We start from the raw sequence: 9,807 nt of genomic DNA, 5'->3' as shown, positions 1-9,807 counted from the left end.
TATTCAGTAGAGCACACAAATGTAATGTAATCTGCCTCAATAAATGTGTATTACATAACTCTTTAAGTAATATTCAGATAGGTGTATAATTGTATGGGCATGTGATGACTACAGCTCAACGTGTACTGATGCTGGTCAAAACCAAGAGGTTAAACTTTTCAGATTATATCTGGTAGCAACCGTTAAGTGATTCCCCGCAAAAATGTTTACCCTGAGAATTTTTAGTTGGATTCTAGTAATCAATCTTTAAGCGAATGATAAGTTAATATGTGGTTGTAGAAATATCACATTTTCAAACTCTGTAATTTTGTTCCTTTTACAATTATAAAGCCGAGTCTGCAGATGAATGGAGGGGTTCAACTATTCCAGAGTATCTGAATTCATGTTACTTGGACTTACTGATTCTCCTGAACTCCAGATATTCTTTTTTTGTGGTGTTTTCTGTCTTCTATTTAATGACCATGTTGGGCAACTGCCTGATTTTGCTCACTGTCCTATCCACCTCACACCTTCACTCTCGCATGTACTTCCTGCTCAGCAACCTGTCTCATTGACATGTGCCTGTCCTCCTTTGCCACACCAAAGATGATTATGGACTTTTTTGCTCTGCGTAAGACCATCTCTTTTGAAGGCTGCATTTCTCAGATCTTTTTTTTACACCTCTTCAATGGGACTGAGATTGTGCTGCTGATCTCCATGTCTTTTGACAGGCATATTGCCATATGTAAACCTCTCCACTATTCAACAATTATGAGCCAAAGAGTGTGTGTTGAGCTTGTGGCAGTTTCTTGTTGGACAGTGGGCTTTCTCCATACAATGAGCCAATTAGTTTTTCCCTCTATTTGCCCTTCTGTGTTCCCAATGTTGTAGACAGTTTTTTCTGTGATCTTCCTTTGGTCATCCAGTTAGCTTGTATAGATATTTATGTTCTTGGGACCTCCATGATTTCAACCAGTGGTGTGATTGCTCTTATAAGTTTTCTGCTTTTGCTCACCTCCTACATCATTGTTCTTAATATTGTCAGGGACTACTCCTCCACAGGATCCTCCAAGGCTCTTTCTACCTGTACAGCACATTTTATTGTTGTGTTAATGTTCTTTGGACCCTGTATTTTCATTTATGTGTGGCCTTCCACAAACTTCCTGGTAGACAAAATTCTCTCTGTTTTCTATACCATCTTCACTCCCTTTCTGGATCCACTTATCTATACTTTGAGAAACCAGGAATTGAAGACAGCAATGAAGAAGAAACTGAATATTCAGTATTTCAGTCTTGGGAAAACTGCTCCGTGATACTTCATGCAATGAATAGCGATTTCCTTTGTGAGATATAATATCAACAGTTATGTTCTTAGAGCAATCAAAAAATTAAACTTAGAATTTACCTTTCAAATAATTTAGTTTAAATTTATGAAAAGAAGTCAGGGATAAGAAATGTGCGACATCTTGACGAAAAGTTAGCGCAGTGTTTACAAACCTTTTGAGTTATGGGTCTATTTGATAATCTGGTGAAATGTAAAGGTGATTTTCATAGAAAAATGAACATATCATCAAAATTGTGAACATAAATTCAGGACTTCATAGACCTCTGGATCCTACAAACATACCTCGGATTAAGACTAATTAAAGAAACCTGAGATAAAATATGAATCTCCTGTTTTCTAATCCAGAATACTCCCATTCTGTACAGCCTTGTGGTACTCTGATGGTGTTTAGATTAATTTAGAAGTATAATTAGCAGTGTAGGACAAAACAAGTATAACACTGGAAATAGTTTTATGGGAAAATTTATACTGTGAAGAGATTATTTTAGGTAATGTTCAACAATCTTGATTTAAGGGGTTCAGTTGTTTGAGTTCTGTGTCAACTCTGAAAATAAGAGAACAGTTCAAAGATTCAGAAATTTAACAATACAGTTTCTTAATAGGTGTTCATACCACTATCACACTTCATAATTAATATAGTAAATAATCAAATAATAATTTGTAAAGTTTAAATCATAGTAAACTACTCAAATCTGACTGGCTTTCAAAATCGGGCTGAAAATTATAAGTATGATGAATTTATTTACTACCAAGACTCAATGTTTGGGAAAAATGTTAGCTATTAAATTAATCATAAGTTTTTCATTTCCAAAATAAATATTGCAGCATATTATTAGTCTTAGAAGAAGCTTTGTGTCTAATTTTCAACATAATATAACCTATGGAAAGAAAGGGAAAAAAGAATTTAAGAAATACATAGCATGATTCTCCCTAATTTGGTATATTATTGATCATGTTAAATAGATTTTTTATTACAAGAGAGTCTTTGGAAATCAGCCAGCCAGTCCAATTTTCTAACAGCTGAAGTATTGAAGGTCCAGAGAATTCACAGGACAGATTTAAGGCTGAATCACTGTAAGGGGCAAAGACATTTCTGTAGACAAACATGGACCCTGGAATTAAATCTTGATTCTGTCATTTCCTAGTTGTATTATCCCTGGGGATTCACTTTACCTCTCTCCCTTTTTCATCTCTAAAAATATTGTAAAAGGTAAATTAAATATTTGTCATGACTGCTTTATGGAAAGTAATACAGAATGGGTTCTAAAAATGTCTTTTCTATTTCCCTAAAACTTCTTCCCAAAATACATCTTATATTAAAGTAGTATGCCTTTGAAGAATAACTTCTTTCAAAAAAAGTCACTAGCAGCTTAAATTCGATATTCTAGTTTTAGCATGTCTCTAAGACTGCAGCTTGTTAAGACATATGACAGAAAAACAAATAGAACGTTTTCCAGTTTTTCATTACTAATATGGTAGGGGTGACAAAACTAGGTTAGATTGCATGGTATTTTGATATACTGATAAAAATGTGTCTACTTAAAATGACTGACGTATATAAAAAGAGTTCGGGAAGCAATCAGTCATCATAGATTTGAACAGCGAGTAGCATAAGAAAAACACGACTTTGCCTTGCAAAGAAAGAAATGGCATTAATAGTTTTGCCACTTAAAAGTCCAAGATAATTGTAAAACATGCTTCAACACAACCTCCAATCCAAATATTTAACATTAAATAATGTGCAGAAGCTTATGAAGAAATGTAGTGTTGGAGCTAGATAGAAAACCACATTTTAAATTTGAAACACTAGTTCATTTTAACAAATTATAGACATAAAGTCCTTGCCCATGCCTATGTCCTGAATGGTGATGCCTAGGTTTTCTTCTAGGGTTTTTATGGTTTTAAGTATAACGTTTAAGTCTTTAATCCATCTTGAATTGATTTTTGTATAAGATGTAAGGAAGGGATCCAGTTTCAGCTTTCTACATATGGCTAGCCACTTTTCCCAGCACCATTTATTAAATAGGGAAGCCTTTCCTCATTGCTTATTTTTCTCAGGTTTGTCAAAGATCAGATAGTTGTAGATATGTGGCATTATTTCTGAGGGCTGTGTTCTGTTCCATTGATCTATATCTCTGTTTTCGTACCACTACCATGCTGCTTTGGTGACTGTAGCCTTGTAGTATAGTTTGAAGTCAGGTAGCATGATGCCTCCAGCTTTGTTCTTTTGGCTTAGGATTGACTGGGCGATGCGGGCTCTTTTTTGGTTCCATATGAACTTTAAAGTAGTTTTTTCCAATTCTGTGAAGAAAGTCATTGGTAGCTTGATGGGGATGGCATTGAATCTGTAAATAACCTTGGGCAGTATGGCCATTTTCACGATATTGATTCTTCCTACCCATGAGCATGGAATGTTCTTCCATTTGTTTGTATCCTCTTTTATTTCCTTGAGCAGTGGTTTGTAGTTCTCCTTGAAGAGGTCTTTCACGTCCCTTGTAAGTTGGATTCCCAGATATTTTATTCTCTTTGAAGCAATTGTGAATGGGAGTTCACTCATGATTTGGCTCTCTGTTTGTTATTGGTGTATAAGAATGCTTGTGAATTTTGTACATTGATTTTGTATCCTGAGACTTTACTGAAGTTGCTTATCAGCTTAAGGAGATTTTGGGCTGAGACAATGGGGTTTTCTAGATATACAATCATGTCATCTGCAAACAGGGACAACTTGACTTCCTCTTTTCCTAATTGAATACCCTTTATTTCCTTCTCCCGCCTAATTGACCTGGCCAGAATTTCCAACACTATGTTGAATAGGAGTGGTAAGAGAGGGCATCCCTGTCTTGTGCCAGTTTTCAAAGGGAATGCTTCCTGTTTTTGCCCATTCAGTATGATATTGGCTGTGGGTTTGTCATAGATAGCTCTTATTATTTTGAGATACAGCCCATCAATACCTAATTTATTGAGAGTTTTTAGCAGGAAGCATTGTTGAATTTTATCAAAGGCCTTTTCTGCATCTATTGAGATAATCATGTGGTTTTCGTCTTTGGTTCTGTTTATATGCTGGATTACATTTATTGATTTGTGTATATTGAACCAGCCTTGCATCCCAGGGATGAAGCCCACTTGATCATGGTGGATAAGCTGTTTGATGTGCTGCTGGATTTGGTTTGCCAGTATTTTATTGAGGATTTTTGCATCAATGTTCATCAAGGATATTGATCTAAAATTCCCTTATTTGGATGTGTCTCTGCCAGACTTTGGTATCAGGATGATGCTGGCCTCATAAAATGAGTTAGGGAGGATTCCCTCTTTTTCTATTGATTGGAATAGTTTCAGAAGGAATGGTACCAGTTCCTCCTTGTACCTCTGGTAGAATTCAGCTGTGAATCCATCTGGTCCTGGACTCTTTTTGGTTGGTAAGCTATTGATTATTGCCACAATTTCAGAGCCTGTTATTGGTCTATTCAGAGATTCAACGTCTTCCTGGTTTAGTCTTGGGGGGGTGTATATGTCGAGGAATTTATCCATTTATTCTAGATTTTCTAGTTTATTTGCGTAGAGGTGTTTGTAGTAGTCTCTGATGGTAGTTTGTATTTCTGTGGGATCGGTAGTGATATCCCCTTCATCATTTTGTATTGCGTCTATTTGATTCTTCTCTCTTTTCTTATTAGTCTTGCTAGTGGTCTATCAATTTTGTTGATCCTTCAAAAAACCAGCTCCTGGATTAATTTTTTGAAGGGCTTTTTGTGTCTCTATTTCCTTCAGCTCTGCTCTGATTTTAGTTATTTCTTGCCTTCTGCTAGCTTTTGAATGTATTTGCTCTTGCTTTTCTAATTCTTTTAATTGTGATGTTAGGGTGTCAATTTTGGATCTTTCCTGCTTTCTCTTGTGGGCATTTAGCACTATAAATTTCCCTCTACACACTGCTTTGAATGTGTCCCAGAGATTCTGGTATGTTGTGTCTCTGTTCTCGTTGGTTTCTGGGATCTAATTAAACTAAAGAGCTTCTGCACAGCAAAAGAAACTACCATCAGAGTGAACAGGCAACCTATAAAATGGAGAAAATTTTTGCAACCTACTCATCTGACAAAGGACTAATATCCAGAATCTACAATGAACTCAAACAAATTTACAAGAAAAAAACAAACAACCCCATCAAAAAGTGGGCAAAGGACATGAACAGACACTTCTCAAAAGAAGACATTTATGCAGCCAAAAAACACATGAAAAAATGCTCATCATCACTGGCCATCAGAGAAATGCAAATCAAAACCACAATGAGATACACCAGGTCACACCAGTTAGAATGGCAATCATTAAAAAGTCAGGAAACAACAGATGCTGGAGAGGATGTGGAGAAATAGGAACACTTTTACACTGTTGGTGGGACTGTAAACTAGTTCAACCATTGTGGAAGTCAGTGTGGCGATTCCTCAGGGATATAGAACTAGAAATAGCATTTGACCCAGCCATCCCATTACTGGGTATATACCCAAAGGACTATAAATCATGCTTCCATAAAGACACATGCACACGTATGTTTATTGTGGCACTATTCACAATAGCAAAGACTTGGAACCAACCCAAATGTCCAACAATGATAGACTGGATTAAGAAAATGTGGCACATATACACCATGGAATACTATGCAGCCATAAAAAATGATGAGTTCATGTCCTTTGTAGGGACATGGATGAAATTGGAAATCATCATTCTCAGTAAACTATCGCAAGGACAAAAAACCAAACACTGCATATTCTCAGTCATAGGTGGGAACTGAACAATGAGAACACATGGACACAGAAGGGGAACATCACACTCTGGGGACTGTTGTGCGGTGGGGGGAAGGGGGAGGGATAGCATTGGGAGATATACCTAATGCTAGATGACGAGTTAGTGGGTGCAGCACACCAGCATGGCACATGTATACATATGTAACAAACCTGCACATTGTGCACATGTACCCTAAAACTTAAAGTATAATAATAATAAAATTAAAAAAAAACAAATTATAAACTCTTCCTTATGTCAGCTAAGCAAATAAAAAAAAGTTAAGGTGGAAATGTACTTTTACCTCATTTTGACTTTTCTGCCAAAATTCTCATCTTTGTTTTTGAATATTAATCTCTGCTCCTGAAATGTCAATCTTTACTTCAATAATTATTTGTTGGACATGTACTCTGTTTCAGGCCCTCACTGGGTGCTGGAGATCCACTAGAATACAAGATCTGTTTCTGTGTCTTTGAGGGACATGTATCCAGCAATTAGTTACATCAGTCCCTTGTAGATGTCAATTCCAGTGTCACAAATTTCTTGTTTTGCAACGTTGAGCAAGTTTTTTTCAATGTTTCTAAGCCTCAGTTTTTTTACCTACAAAATGTAATAATATTTAACCATTAGTAATGTTGTGAAAATTAAGCAAAAATACATGTAATGTATTTAACAATGCTTGGTGTTCATTAATGCTTTAATATATACTAACTACTTATATTATTGTTGCTGTTGTGTTAAACATGCATAAGACAGCAGGTACTAGAATGGAAATAAGGGTTCTTACTTGAAATTAAATGGCAGAATTTCATACTGTAATAGGATGTATCAATTTACCTAGTATTAATTATTGTTAAAATACTGGATTTTTGTCAATTATTATTAGTCTTTGATGCATTTCTGTAGCTAGCATTGTCCTTTGTATGTGTTGGCCTTTGCATATTTTTCCAAAGAAGTATTACATACTTTTGGGGTTTCTTATTTTGAATTGAAGAATATGCCAAGATTGCATAAAAGGAAAAATAATAAATAACACTATGTTCAATAGGTCAATGTCTTGTTTTTTGTTTTTTTTTTCACAGCAATGATTTTAAATAAAATAAACATAGTTTAAAAGTCTGAAGTATTTTGTCCTTCATCTCTTACCTATTCAAAAGATAGTAATGGAAATGCTGTCTTCTATAAATTAACTGAGAAGTAAATGACTTAATAGTTATCTATTGAATTTTTTAAAAACACGTTAATAAACAAGGCAGACTTTGTCCAGATTTATAAAAATATAACAAATTGTTTATTTTGAGACATAGTAGAATGTACTGTTCAGAAAATTGTTAAAAATAGAACCATAAAATTAAAGCATGAAGTAAGACATTTCATCTAATAAAAGCCCTAAAGCTGGAGAATAAATAACCTCTACCAGGGAATTTCTGGTAGAAGAGCTCATCTGGGGGGAATCAGCTAAGCCCTGAACTGTGCCCTCAAAGCCTTACTCATGGAGCCTAGTTAAAATTTCTGGATAAATAAAGCACATCAGATTAGCCATTCTTCAACTTGTTCCACATGCCAGTATCTGAATATGGCTCTCACATTTGCAGTACCCTTGACTCCTCCTCAGACTGCAGTTTAGGTGACTCACTTTAGAGGCCTTGTCATCAAAGAAGGAAGATGAATCAGAGGTACAAAGAGAAGAAATTGGACGTAGAATGAGAGGAAAAATGGACGCAGTCAAATAAATAGTTAGCTATTAATAAATTCACAATTTTGATTCTCCTTTTTTCTCATCCACTACTCCATACAATCCACTAAATAGTCCTCCTATTTTAAAAATATATATTGACTTAATTTATGTCTCTTCATCTCTGCTGCCATCTCCCTAGACAAGGCAGTTGTCTAGGCTACTAAGACAATGGCTAGCCAGCTATCCCAACACCATTTATTGAATGGAGAATTCATTTTCCATTGCTTGTTTTTGTCAGGTTTGTCAAATATCAGATAGTTGTAGGTGTGTGGTCTTATTTCTGGGTTCTCTATTCTGTTTCTTAGTCTATGTGTCTATTTTTGTGCCAGTACCAAACTGTTTTGGTTACTGTAGCCCTGTAACATAGTTTGAATTCAGGGAGCATGATGCCTTCATCTTTGTTAGTTTTGCTTAGGATTGCCTTGATTATTCAGTCTCTTTTATGGTTCTTTATGAATTTTAAAATAGTTTTCTCTAGTTCTGTGAAGAATGTCAATGGTAGTTTGATGGAAATAGCACTGTATCTATAAATTGCGTTGGGCAGTATGGCCCTTTTAACGATATTGATTCTTCCTATCCATGAGCATGGAGTATTTTTCCATTTGTTTGTGTCATCTCTGGTTTCTTTGAGCAGTGTTTTGTAGTTCTCCTTGTAAAAATATTTCACCTCCCTAGTTAGCTTTATTCCTAGGTGTTTTATTCTTTTTGTGACAATTGCAAATGGAATTTCATTCCTGATTTGGCTCTCAGCCTGACTGTTGTTCATGTATAGGAATACTAGTGATTTCTGAACATTGATTTTGTATCCCAAGACTTTGCTAAAGTCGTTTATCAGCTTAAGAATCTTTTGGGCTCAGATTATGAGGTTTTCCAGATACAGGATCATGTCATCTGCAAATAGGGATAGTTTGACTTCCTCTCTTCCTATCTGAATGCCCTGTATTTCTTTCTCTTGCCCAATTGCCCTGGCCAGAACTTCCAATATTATGTTGAATAGGAGTGGTGAGAGAGGGCATCCTTGTCTTGTGCCAGTTTTCAAGTGGAATGCTTCCAGCTTTTGCCAACTCAGTATAATGTTGGCTGTGGGTTTGTCATATATGGCTGAATACTTTGAGGTATGTTCCTTCAAAGTCTAGTCTGTGGAGTCTTTTTATCATGAAGGAATGCTGACTTTTATTGAAAGCCTTTTCTGCATCTACTGAGATAATCATGTGGTTTTTGTTTTTAGTTTTGTTTATGGAACATTACTATTTTAAAATTGATTTAGCTATTAGATTCTCACTAGATCTTATTCAGTGTGTTCAGAAAGCACTTGTATTACTATATCACCATTGAAAAAATACTTGAATACTACAGTTTAGTATAATTGATTTTCTTTGTGTTCTTATATTCTTAAGTTTAATTTATTTTTAATTGACAATAATTCTACATATTTATGTGGTACATAGTGATGTGATACATATAATATGTAGAGATCAGATCAGGGTAGCTAGCATACCCATCAATTCAAATATTTATCATTTTTTGTTGGGAATAGTTGATATCTTTTCTTCTAGCTATTTGAAAATATAAAGAATATTATTTTTGGCTATAGTCATCCTACAGTGCTATAAAACATAAGAACTTATGTCTCTAATCTAGCTGTGATTTTGTGTCCTTTAACAAATGTCTCTTTTCTCCTTTTTTCTCTACATTTTTCAGCCTCTAGTAATCTCTATTCTGCTTTTTCCTTCTGTAAGATCAAGTTTTTTTGTTGTTTTTTTGTTTGTTTTTGTTTTTGTTTTTGTTTTTGAAACGGAATCTCGCCCTGTTGCATAGGCTGGAGTGCAATAGCACGATCTCTGCTCACTGCAACCTCTTCCTCCGGGGTTCAAGCGATTCTCCTGCCTCAGCCTCCCGGAATAGCTGGGAACGCAGGCACCCGCAACCATGCCCGGCTAATTTTTGTATTTTTAGTAGAGACAGAGTTTCGCCA

At 35.4% G+C, this 9,807-nt stretch overlaps 1 pseudogene; it reads left to right on the top strand.

The window, feature by feature from the left end:
- The first annotated feature begins 346 nt into the window (after positions 1–346).
- On the top strand, positions 347–1,292 carry LOC129527214 (olfactory receptor 4K2-like; annotated as a pseudogene).
- The last annotated feature ends 8,515 nt before the right edge of the window (positions 1,293–9,807 follow it).

Source organism: Gorilla gorilla, chromosome 16 (assembly GCF_029281585.2).
Source record: "Gorilla gorilla gorilla isolate KB3781 chromosome 16, NHGRI_mGorGor1-v2.1_pri, whole genome shotgun sequence".
In the NCBI taxonomy this organism is placed as follows: domain Eukaryota; kingdom Metazoa; phylum Chordata; class Mammalia; order Primates; family Hominidae; genus Gorilla; species Gorilla gorilla.
The sequence above is the reverse complement of the archived record's forward strand: the minus strand, read 5'-3'. Positions and strand labels throughout refer to the sequence as shown.